The 13,595-nt window shown below is 39.4% G+C and overlaps 1 protein-coding gene and 1 pseudogene across 2 annotated transcripts in view; one reads left to right on the top strand and one right to left on the bottom strand.

The window, feature by feature from the left end:
- PPP6R3 (protein phosphatase 6 regulatory subunit 3) overlaps positions 1-13,595 on the bottom strand; it is a gene marked incomplete at its 3' end in the record, with an annotated part of 111,024 nt that overhangs the window by 87,722 nt on the left and 9,707 nt on the right. The gene's annotated exons all lie outside the window — the stretch shown is intronic.
- Positions 3,097-3,538, top strand: LOC103090278 (nuclear nucleic acid-binding protein C1D pseudogene; annotated as a pseudogene). Its single transcript, XR_456950.1, has one exon. The product of XR_456950.1 is annotated as a nuclear nucleic acid-binding protein C1D pseudogene (transcript).

The raw sequence follows: 13,595 nt of genomic DNA on the forward strand, positions 1-13,595 counted from the left end.
GAAGGGAAATATCCAACTCCAGCCCCCTCTAACCTTCCGCATGAGGAAAGGGAAGTACACAACTCCAGGCCACTCTAGCCATCCTGTACCACCTAAGAAAAGGAAAAAAGCAGAGAAGCACTGGTGAAGTTCACAGTTCAGGGGCACAGGCTCACCAAAAGACTGAGACTGAATCACAGCACTACAGAACATTTCCCCTCCCCAGACAATTTACCACTACATTTCCAAAGGTCTATTCTTCACAGTTCCTTTTACCAGTGCATCATGTCTGCCTTTCAAAACAGATTACGAAGCTTACTAAAAAGACAAAAAACAGTTTGAAGAGATTGAACAAGCATCAGAACCAGTCATGTATGCCAGAGATGCTGGAATTATCAAACCAGGAAAGCTAACAGCTTTAATGAAAAAGGCAGACAACATGCAATAATGGATAAAATAATGCAAATAGATAAAAATTCTAAGAAAGAATCAAAAAGAAATGCTACAGACCAAAAATACTGTAACAGAAATGAAGAATGCCTCTGACAGGCCCATTAGTAGACTGGACATAGCTGAGGAAAGAAACTCTGAGCCTGAAGATATGACACTAGAAACTTCCAAAATGGAAAAGCAAAGAGGAAAAAAATGGGGGTGGGGGGGCGGTGTGCAAAATATCCAAGAGCTGTGGAACAACTACAAAAGGTATACCATACATGCAATGGGAATACCGGAAGGAAAAGAGAAAAGGAAGAGAAACAATATTTGAAGCAATGACGACTGGGAATTTCCCCCAAATTAATGTCGGACACCAAACCACAGATCCAGGAATCTCAGGGAACACCAAGCAGGATAAACGCAAAACAACAAAAACAAAAACCTACACCCGGGCATATCATATATTGTCTACAAGAAACTCACTTGAAATTCAGACACATACAGGTTAATAGTAAAGGGATAGAGCTAGACCATACTAACACTAATTAAAACAAACAGAGAGTGACTATATTAATTTCAGACAGAGAAGACTTCAGAGCAAAGAAAGTTGTCAGTGATAAGAAGAGTTATTACAAAATGAAAAGGGGGTCAATACTCCAAGAAGACATAACAATCCTTAATGTTATGCAGTTAACAACAGCATCTGGGCTTCCCTGGTGGCACAGTGGTTGAGAATCCGCCTGCCGATGCAGGGACATGGGTTCGTGCCCCGGTCCGGGAAGATCCCACATGCTGCAGAGTGGCTGGGCCCGTGAGCCATGGCTGCTGAGCCTGCGCATCCGGAGCCTGTGCTCCGCAACGGGAGAGGGCACAACAGTGAGAGGCCCGCATACCGCAAAAACAAAAACAAAAACAAAAACAAAACAACAGCATCAAAATATGAGTCAAAAACGGATAAAATTGCAAGGAGAAATAGATGAATTTACTATTATAACTGGGGACTTTAACACTCCTCTATCAGAAATGGACAAATCCAGCAAGCAGAAAATCAATAAAGACATAACTGAACTCAACAGCACCATCAATCAACCGTATATAATTGACATGTATGGACTAATTCATCCAGCAGTAGCAAATCACACATTCTTCTCAAACACACATGGAATACGCACCAAGATGGACATTCTATGAAATACACCTTAACAAATTAAGAACAGAAATCATACAACGTTGGGCTTCCCTGGTGGCGCAGTGGTTGAGAGTCCGCCTGCCGATGCAGGGGATGTGGGTTCGTGCCCCGGTCCGGGAAGATCCTACATGCCGCGGAGCGGCTGGGCCCGTGAGCCATGGCCGCTGAGCCTGCGCGTCCGGAGCCTGTGCTCCGCAACGGGAGAGGCCACGGCAGTGACAATGCAATTAAACTAGAAATCAGTAACAGAAAGATAGCTGGAAAAACCCAAAGTACTTGAAGATTACACGTTACATTTCTAAATAACACATGGATCAAAGACAAAAAAATCTCAAGAGAAACTTTAAAAATGTCTGAACAAAATGAAAATACAACTTACTAAACTTTGGGGGATGCAGCAAAAACAGTGCTTAGATTAAAATTTATAGAATTGAAAGCATATATTAGAAGACATCTAAAATCAATAATCTAAGCTTTCACCTTAGAAAACTAGATAAAGAAGAGCAAATTAATTCCAAACTATGCAGAAAATTGAAACAATAAAAATTAGAGCATAAAAGAATTTTAAAACAAGAAATCAGCAGAGGAAGTCAACAAAACCAAAAGCTGATACTTCAAAAATAAAATAAAATCAATAAAACTCATAAGACTTTTTCCAGACTAAGGAAGAAAGAAGACCTAAACTGCTAATATCAGAAATGAAAGAGGGGAAGCACTACAGATCCCATATACAATAAAAGGATAACAAAAGAATATTATGAACAACTCTATAGCCATAGATTTGATAACCTAGATGAAATGGACCAACTCCTTGACAGATACAATCTGTCACAACTCACGTAAGAATAGACAGTTTGAATAGGTCTACATCTATTAAAGAAATGGAATCAATTGTTAATAACCTAAAACAGAAAGCATCACGTCCAAATGGGTTTACTCATGAATTCTACCAAACATTTAAAGAAAAAATTATACCAATTCTCTATCATCTCTTCCAAAAGACAGAAACAGAAGGAATACTCCCTAACTCATTCTATGAGACCAACCATGCTCCTTGGTATTTACTCAAACGAACTGAAAACTTATGTTCACACAAAAACCTGCACACAGATGTTTACGGCAGGTTTTTCATAACTGCCAAAACTCGAAGGCAACCAAGATGTCCTTCAGTAGGTGAGTGCATAGACTGGTACAACCAAACAATGGAATATTACTCAGCACTTAAAAGAAATGATCTCTCAAGCCGTGAAAAGACATGGAGGAACCTTAAACGTATATTACTAAGCGAAAGAAGCCAGTCTAAAAAGGCTACAATGCTGCATGTTTCCTACTATAATTCGTTCTAGAAAAAGCAAAACTATAGAGACATTAAAAAGATTAGTGAGGTCATCGGAGAGCGCTGCTCGCTGTGGGCAGAGCCTGTGTGCCACTGATGTCACCGCCGCCAACTGCTTTCTGGGAGGCAGGAGTGGAAGGCCTGAGAGTTGATAATAATGGCAGATGAAGAAATTAATGAAGACTATCCAGGAGAAATTCATGAATATTTATCAACATTTGAGAATTCCACTGGGGCTGTGGATGAGATGCTGAAGACCATGATGTGTGTTTCTAGAAATGAGCTGTTGCAGAAGTTGGACCCACTTAAACAAGCAAAAGTGGATTTAGTTTCTGCTTACACATTAAATTCAATGTTTTGGGTTTATGCGGCAACTCAGGGAGTCAATCCTAAGGAACATCCAGTAAAGCAGGAATTGGAAAGAATCAGAGTATACATGAACAGAGTCAAGGAAATAACAGACAAGAAAAAGGCTGGCGACCTGGACAGAGGTGCGGCTTCAAGAGGGCGTTGTAATAAATGCCCTCTGGGAACCAAAACCTAAAAATGCACCCAAAGTTGTCAATAAAGGAAAAAGTAAAATTAACCTTTTGGTTTGATGTACACATATTCAAAAAGTATATAATTGTTTTGTGTGTGGTTAAGAATTTTATTCTTTCTTTTTTCTTTCAATTTACTTTTTTTTTTTTAAATTGGAGTGTAGTTGCTTTACAACGTTGTGTTGGTTTCTTCTGTGCAGCAGGGTGAATCAGCTATACGGACACATGTATCCCCTCTTTTTTTGGATTTCCTTCCCATTTGGGTCACCACAGAGCATTGAGTGGAATCCCCTATGCTATACAATCTGTTTTCATTAGTTATCTATTTTATACATAATAGTGCATATTTTTATTGTTTTCCACAAAACAGACGATGACTATGTAGCATTGTAAGGTTTAAATGTATTCCGTATTGAATTCATATATAAAATCTGTATTTTAAATATGTAATGCTAATACCTTTCCCCCCAGAAAGATTAAGCTATATTTATTGATTTTCTTATAGAACACTAAGGTTTTTAACATTGTGGTATATTTTATATTTATAGTTTACTGTCTCTTGACAAGACTCTTATTTCCTTATACAGGTCACTCTTTCAAGTGCCATTTTATAAGCTACTATGAAATTTAAGTTAAATGTTCTTTGTAAACATTTGTCTGTTTTCAGTGAATAATGATTTTATGAAGTGTGCTGAAGTTATAAATACACCTGTTTTCATTATATAATATTAAGAAAGAAAAAAAGATTAGTGGTTGTTAGGGGTTAAGTCTGAGGCAGGGATGAACAGGCAAAGCACAGGATTTTTAGGGTAGTGAAACTGTTCTACAAACTACTACAATGGTGGATACGTGCCATCATACATTTGTCTAAACCCACAGAACATACAACATTAAGAGTGAACCTAATGTAGTGTGCGGACTTTGGGTGATAATGATGTGTCAACACAGGTTCATGGAGGTTGGAGGGGGGCGCGTGGGGAGACAAGGAGTATATAGGCTTCTGGCTCTGTACTTCTGCCTCAATTCTGCTGTGAACCTAAAATTGCTTATGAAATAAAATTTATTAATTTTAAAAAATGGTTAAATGTAAATTTGTTATGCATATTCTACAACAAGAAAGAAAAGATTTGCTAAATCACTGTTCATTTATAGTAGAGCTTAAAAACGTCATATATGTTATACATCATTTGAAAAGGAGATAAACAGAAAAGCTTTCTAAAAAAAGGTTTCCTTCCACTGCTTAACAGTTGTACTTTGTACGTAAAGATAAAGAGCAAAGAAGCCAGCTTATAATTTAGTATTTTACCTATTTCTGTACCAAACACTAAACTTCTAGAAGCTTCTAAGAACAAAGTGCTTTTACTGTAACAAAGTAAAAGCAAGCCGGGGCTTCCCTGGTGGCGCAGTGGTTAAGAATCTGCCTGCCAATGCAGGGGATATGAGTTCGAGCCCTGGTCCGGGAAGATCCCACATGCAGCGGAGCAATGAAGCCCGTGTGCCACAACTACTGAGCCTGCGCTCTAGAGCCCACGTGCCCCAACTACTGAAGCCCGTGTGCCTAGAGCCTGTGCTTGGCAAAAGAGAAGCCACCGCAATGAGAAGCCGGCGCACGGCAACGAAGAGTAGCCCCCGCTCGCCGCAAGTAGAGAGAGCCCACGCACAGCAATGAAGACCCAACGTAGCCAAAAATAAATAAATTTATATTGAAAAATAAATAAATAAAAGCAACCCAAATTTGTGATTAAAAATAAAAATCTAAAGCCCACTGAAATGGGAAATGGCTATAAAGTATACCAGTAATTCGAAAGAAGGCAGATCTCTGTGTACTGCATGGGACTCAATGAAAAGTGATGAATAATAAGGAAAAAAAGGTGTATGCCTAACACTGTATAGTTTCTATAAGCACATACATAAGTAATACAAACACAGAGAAAAAAATTTTAAAAATAGAGACAAAACTATTAACAGCAGAAGACAGAAAAGAACTGGGGGAAGGTGAGCAGAAGAGATTTTAGTCTTACCTACTTTTACTTTTTTTCAAAGCAAATATAATCACGCATTGACTAATTTTTTGAAACTAAGGCTTCTATTCTAAACAGAAAAACGGCAACAGAGTAAAAAAGAAAATTTCACAATATCCTACTACCAGTCAAGATTTCAAAACCAAAGCCAGTGAAAGAGTTCATAAAATATTAACCATTAACAAAATCAGCATAGCCTTAATCACTTGTTCTGTGAAAGTTTATGACTTCTACATTAATACACTTGCAAGGGGAAAAAAAACCCTGCAAATTCAAATTACCCAAAGTTATCTTCTATGGAAAAGCGAGGAGAACTTTAAAATTACTTCCATTTTATATAGGAAGAAGCTGGGGCTCAGAAAGTGAAATAATTTGCCCAAAGTCAGAGAGCTAGTTCAGTAGTCAAACCAAGATTCCAATCCAATTCTCATCAACTTAACAACCCTTTCCCGAAATCATTCTGGCTAGATGTCCTCCCTCCCTCCCAGAGGTTCCTTCTTCATATAAAAGATGAACATCCTACACTCACCTTAAGGTGAAAAGAGTTAAAATATGCAAGCAATGACTCAAGCACAAGTGACAACCGTAATAACAGGCACTGGGCAAACAAAATAGGAAGAGACATTACGTCTACCCAGAGTAAGGCAGGTATGTAAGAAGGGCAGGCTGCTGAAGGTTTACACTAATCAAGAGGCAATTCAGCAGTCACTGATGCCAAAAACTGAAAAACTTTAAGCCTGACAATATGGTAAATGGCAGGAATGGACTCTACTTTTTTCAGGGGATAAACATAAACATGCCCAATAAGGCTTAACTTTAATCCTCACAACAATTCTGCTAAACCAGCTCGCTCGCTCTCTACCCTGTGCCCCCTACGACTCTTTCTCATTCTTTCCTCGTTGCCCTGGAAGATTATCAAACTCTATTTTTTGAAATTTGATGAAAACAATAGTTATAATACCTATGCATTTCAAGCTCCTTGGCCTCACTGAACATTACTGGGATAGGACTAGAAGTAGTTATTAACTCTTTACTCCTGGCATCAGCAGCACTGGCACCAAACCCCCTAACTCTCCTCAATTTACAAGTCTTGCTAACCACACTGTCACAAAGTGAGTTCCAGCCCAGCCCAGCCTATGCTAGTATGTTCCTCCATGCCTTTTAATTCACTAGCCAGAGTAAGAAAAGACTTAATATAAAGAAATAAGTATAAAACCATCCCCCCTCTCCCTCAGGATAGGCCACGTATTATAAATGCTGAACTCTACTCTTTTCCTTTCGCAAAGACAGATTCAGCTCAGAATCTATTTTGATCCACATCCCTTTTCCAGATTGTTTTTGGTGTTCTATACTTGGCCAGAGTCACATTTAAAGTTCACATAAACGTTTCCTAGCAATCAAATGATCCCATTTTTAAAAGGTAACTAGTCTCGAAATCCTTTCCATTTCTGGATATAAAAATGAGCTAATTAATATGAAGAACCAGAAAATCTTTAAGAAATTCCTTATTGACATAGGAACACTCCATTTAGAGGAGGGAAAAACAATCACATTTGCCAGCTCTTAACAAAATGAACATCCCTGGGACTTCCCTCGTGGCGCAGTGGTTAAGAATCCGCCTGCCAATGCAGGGGACACGGGTTTGAGCCCTGGTCGGGGAAGATCCCACATGCCGCGGAGCAACTAAGCCCATGCGCCACAACAACTGAGCCTGCACTCTAGAACCCGTGTGCCACAACAACTGAGCCTGTGCTCTAGAGCCCGTGAGCCACAACTGCTGAGCCTGCACGCCACAACTGCTGAATCCCGCGAGCCACAACTACTGAAGCCTGCGCACCTAGAGCCCGTGCTCCACAACAAGAGAAGCCACCGCAATGAGAAGTCCGCACACCACGACGAAGAGTAGCCCCCGCTCACCACAACTAGAGAAAGCCCGCGCGCAGCAACAAAGACCCAACACAGCCAAAAAATAAAAATAAACTTTAAAAAAATGAACAGCCTGGGGCTTCCCTGGTGGTGCAGTGGTTGAGAGTCCGCCTGCCGATGCAGGAGACACGGGTTCGTGCCCCGGTCCGGGAAGATCCCATATGCTGCGGAGCGGCTGGGCCCGTGAGCCATAGCCATGGCTGCTGAGCCTGCGCGTCCGGAGCCTGTGCTCCGCAACGGGAGAGGCCACAACAGTAAGAGGCCCGCATACAGCAAAAAAAAAAAAAAAGAACAGCCTGTATTACTTGCAATTCTTAAAGTTTTTTGAATGCTGACACATATCCAAAACAATATCTGGTACATGATTATTCAAAAGTAGCAAGATGCCAAAAGAACAATCGAAAATAAAAAGTAATACCAGCAATCTAAAAATAAAAAAAGACTAAACATATCTGCTGGACTGGCCAACGTGAAGAGCACTTTAGGCACAGAATACCTCAAATTCCTGGGTAAGGAGCAACTGACAGCTCACTTCTAGTTCTAATCTAATTAGGCAATAGCTGCATATAAACTGGGATTAAAAGCATTTAAAAATTCTTATAAGGGTAAAGATATCAATTAACTTTAGACCTTAAGTTAAATATGAAATGTCTAAGATCACCAAGAAAAGAAGTGTCTAATCTCTTACTGGGTGTAGGTAAAAAGAGCAGACAGGAATGAAGGGAAAAAATCCCACAATATATAGGCAAGAAAAGGAAAAGAACAGAAAAAAAGCCCAATTAGAGAGCACAAAATACGAAAGTAGAAATAAACCAAATATTTCAATCACAACTAATGTAAATAGACTAACCAGCTTAAACTCAAATTATAAAAATGCAATCTAGCTGTGTGCTGCTTTCAAAGGGCACTCCTAAAACATTAAGGACACCAAAACTTGATAGTTAAAGGGCAGAAAAATATATACCAAGCAAACATTAACTAAAGTCCCTTGGTACAGCTATGCCAATATCTGACAAAATATATTTTAGTGGAAAAACTGTTCCTAGAAACAAAGATTCGTTACAGAATGACAAACTGTGCAAGTCCCTGGAAACTTAGCAATTCTAAACTTATAGATAGAAAGCAAAAATTCAGAGAACTATAGGAATTTGACAAATGTTCCATCACAATGGGATTTTAACAACACCCCTCTCTGTAACTGATGGAACAAGCAGACAGTATTAGTTAAGGACACTAGTTTGAATGTGAATTCAATTAATGTGTTTCATCCAATAGATATGGGAAAACCTGACCTTACAATTGGAAACACATTCTTTTTAAACACACATGGAAAACTGATAAAAATTTGCCACAAACTAGACACCATTAAAACAGCCTCAACAATTTCAAACAATCAAAATCACACTGGAACACATTTTATTAGCACAATGTATGTTAGCAATCAATAACAAAGATTAAAAGATACAGGGCGTCCCTGGTGACACAGCGGTTAAGAATCCACCTGCCAATGCAAAGGACATGCATTTGAGCCCTGGTCCGAGAAGATCCCACATGCAGTGGAGCAACTAAGTCCGTATGCCACAACTACTGAAGCCCGTGTGCCTACAGCCCATACTCTGCTACAAGAGAAGCCACCGCAACGAGAAGCCCGCGCACCACAACGAAGAGTAGCCCCCACTCGACTAGAGAAAGCCCGCGCACAGCAATGAAGAACCAATGCAGCCGTAAATAAATAAATAAAATATATATCAATATATCAGCATTTTTCAATACACTTTTTAAATTTCTAAGGCAGAGAAGAAATCAAAATGAAAATGTGAAGATATTCAGAACCAAAAGATAAAAATTTCGCATAGCAAAACTACTGAATTGGCGCTAAAGTAGTATTTAAAAGGTAGTTACTACTTTATTTACATATATATGTATACATGTATATAAAAGACCTGAAAATTAATGAGCTAAGAATCCTTGTTTAAGAAACTAAAGATTAGTAATTAATTACAAATCAGGCGGAGTCAAAAGAGATTATAATTTTCTGCCAATATATTTGAAAACACGGACAAAATACATGTTTTAGAAAAATGTAAATTACCAAATGTGACTCAAGAAAAAGAAGATTCTAATGATCCTATAAATATTAAAGCAACCAAGCCAGTAATATTTAAATTCAGACAGAAAACACCAGGCCCTGATGGTTTTACAGGCAAGTTTTATCAAAATGAAAGAACAGATAATTCCAATTTTACATACAAACTCTCTAAGAGAAAAAAAACATACAAACACTACAGCTTATTTTATTAGACTGAGAATACCCTTGATAGCAAAACTCATAGAACTGATACAAAAGAGGAAAGTTAAAGATCTTACCAATGAACACAGATACATAAATCCTAAGATATTAGCAAGTAAAAAAATATATCTAAGGGAATTCCCTCGCAGTCCAGTGGCTAGGACTCGGCACTTTCACTGCTGGGGCCCAGGTTCAATCAAGGAACTAAAATCCCGCAAGCTGAGTGGCAAGGTCAAAAAAAAAAAATACATGCGGGCTTCCCTGGTGGCACAGTGGTCGGGAGTCCACCTGCCGATGCAGGGGACACAGGTTCGTGCCCCGGTCCAGGTAGATCCCACATGCCACGGAGTGAGCCATGGCCGCTGAGCCTGCGCGTCCGGAGCCTGTGCTCCGCAACGGGAGAGGCCACAGCAGTGAGAGGGTCGCGTACCACAAAAAACCAAAACAAAACAAAACAAAAAGCCGAAAACGAAACAAAAGAACAATTTTTTTTAAAAAAAGAATATGTCATGATTCAGCTGGATTTATCCCAGAAACGTGAAATTAATTCCAATATTACCTTTTAGAGTAATTTTTCATATTACTAGATTAAAGGAGAAAAACTGTAATATCATCCCAACAGATGTAGAAAATGCATTCAATTAAGTGCAATGCCCACTTGTGATTTTTTAAAAATTTCTCCATAAACTAAGATTGAAGATATCTTCCTCAACCTGTTAAAGGAAAAAAAAAAAAAGTATCCACACATTTAATAGTGAAAGATAAAAGCATTTCCTTTAAAACTGGGAATATGACAAGGATGCCCGCCATTACCATTTATATTCCCCACTGGTGATGGCTGCCATGAAGCAGTGCAGTTAAGACTAGAGTTAAGATATAAAAAGTAAAAGGACTGGAAAGAAATGACCTGTCATTCAAAGATGAGATGATTATCTACATAAAAACCCCCAAGAGTCCACAAGCAAATTATTAAGTTAGAGTAGTTAATGAATATGACTCACATATAAAGTCATCTGCATTTCCATTTGCCAGCAAATAGAAATTTTTAACTTAAAAAAAAATTTACAACAGCAACTAAAACTATAAAGCAACCAAAGAACAAATCTAACAACAACAACAACAACAAATGCAAGACCTGTAGAAAGAAAAAAACATAAAACTTTTTAAAAGACAACTACCTATAAACCAAAAAATCTACTTCCTCTTCTACTTGGGTAGTATGAGGGCTAGAAGAAAAGATTAGAAGATATTAAGATCCATTTTTGCCCTTTTATTACATGCTTTCAAAAAATACTTTTTAAAAAATCCCATAAACACAGTACAGAGGTCACAAATTGGGAAAGAACATTTGTCACACAAATAATAAAAATCAGAATATATAAAATTCCTACAAATAAGAAAAACCAAACAACTCAAGAGGAAAAAAAATAAGACATGAGCTTCCCTGGTGGTGCAGTGGTTGAAAGTCCACCTGCTGATGCAGGGGACAGGGGTTCGTGCCCCAGTCCGGGAAGATCCCATGTGCCGCGGAGTGGCTGGGCCCATGAGCCATGGCCACTGAGCCTGCGCGTCTGGAGCCTGTACTCCACAACGGGAGAGGCCACAGCAGTGAGAGGCCCGCATACCGCAAAAAAAAAAAAAAAAAGAAAAAAAGAAAGACAGGTATTTCACAAAAGAAGAAATCCAAATAGCCAAAAAAATGCTCAACTTCAGTAGTAATATGAAAGAACATTAAAACCATGCAGAAATAAATGAATTAATAAAAATGGCCAAAGAATTACTTGAACAGACGTTCCTCTAAAGAAGATATACAATCAGCCAATAAGGACATGAAAAGATGCTCAACAGCATTAGTCATTCAGGAAAGGCAAAATCACAATGAGATACCACACTTCACTAGCATGGCAATAATTTTTTTTTTTAAACGGAAAATAATGTATGTTGGTGAGGACATGGAGAAATTAGAACCCTGATACAGTGTTGGTGAGAATATAATATGGTACAGTCACTTTGGAAAACAGTTTGGTAGGTCTTCAAAATGTTAAACACAGTTACATTACCTAACAATTCCACTCCTTAGTATACACCAAGAGAAATAAATACCTATGCCCCTCCAAAGACTTATACACAAATGCTCACAGCAGTACTGTTCACAACAGTCAAAAAGTGGAAACAACCCAAACATGCACCAACTGATGAATGGATAAATAACATGTCGTATGTCCATACAATGGAATGTTATTCAGCAATCAAATGCAACGACACTGATACTGAAATATGCTACAACATGGATAAACCTTGAAAACATGCTAAGTGGAAGAAGCTAGTCACAAAAGACCACATATTGTATGATTCCATTTACATGAAATGTCCAGAACAGGCAAATCCACAGAAAGTCCATTAGTGGTTGCCTAGAGGTTAGGTGGGAATGGAGAGTCACTGCTAATGGGTACAAGGTTTCTTTTCAGGATGATGAAATGTTCGAACATTAGATTGTGGTGATCATTACACAGTTCTGTGAATATACTAAAACCTATTAAATTGTACGCTCTAAGTGGGTAAATTGTAATATGTGAATTACATCTCAATAAAGCTATTAATTAAAAAATGAGATGTAAGTTCACACCCACCAATGTGGCAAATACAAAAAAGCCGGACAATACCAAGAGTTGGCAAGGATGCAGAACAACAGTGCTGGTAGGAGGGTAAACTGGCTCAACTATTTTTAACTAAAGTTAAAGCTGTACAGGTCCCACTACCCTGCAATTCTAGTTCTCTCCAAGGCTTCATACCTTGGAGAAATGCTTTTGCACTTGTTCAAAGCCTCGTTGTTTCTTTAGTGGAAACAATCCTATCCTACAATGATAGGACAGAGAATAAAATGAGATATTCAGTCTGAAACAGAACACAGAAGTGAAAAGGAATAAACTATAGCTACACACATCAATGTAGACAAAACTCGTTATCTGCATGGTCTCACTTCCCTCCCTTCCCAGCTTCAAGTCCAATAATCACTCCCTTGACCTTCTCTTGCTTTGCCACTTTTGCCTGGGTAAACCACAACTGCAACACTGCCTACTCTGCTCCCAGGAAAAAGAACACAACTGCTTTTTTCACTTTAAACTAAGGACGGCTCCCCTCAGGAGGCCATTCCACATGGCTAGTCCATTCACATTCTGACCTTCCCATAGAATACTGCATACCTTCTCCTCTCTCCTCACACCCCACCGGCCCCTACTCACCCTCATTTTTACTGATAAATCCTCCTATTTCATGGAGAAAAAAAGAAAGAAGAAAACGGCCCTGGCTCCCACCATGCCGGCTCCCCTACCATGCTCTCCCTCATCTCACCAAGAAAGAGCATACAGGTGCTCCACGTGGGCCCATTCCCAGCAAATGTCCCCTCTCCCGCTTCATCAAGGTGTTCATTCTGTACAGAACCATTTCCCACGAACAGTACAAAAATGCTGTAATTTCGGCCATCTCAACCAAACTTTCTCAGAGCCCCAACTCTCCCTTTAGCACGGCGCCAAGTGCCACAAAAGGGCTTTCTCCACTTGCCCTCCTCTTCTCTCAATCCCTCGTGAACCCTCCCTTCCAGGCTCTTCCTGCACCACCGTGTGGGGACTGCTCTTGTCAAGGTCATCAGTGACTCATGTGCCACCAAAGCCAGAGGACAAGTCTAGGCCCTCGTTTCACCTGAGGGCACAGCAGGAGCACTGGGCGTGGGTTCTCACTCCCTCCCCCTTGACGACACTCCCCCATCTTCAAAGATGCAAGGACCACCTGGTTCTCCTCTACCTCGGAGCCTGCCTGTCCCCATTTTCCTTGCTGCCTCGGCCCTCATTCAACATCAGGACTTTTTTTTTTTTTTGCGCTA

Source organism: Lipotes vexillifer, unplaced genomic scaffold, assembly GCF_000442215.2.
Source record: "Lipotes vexillifer unplaced genomic scaffold, Lipotes_vexillifer_v1.1 scaffold1477, whole genome shotgun sequence".
Lineage (NCBI taxonomy): Eukaryota > Metazoa > Chordata > Mammalia > Artiodactyla > Lipotidae > Lipotes > Lipotes vexillifer.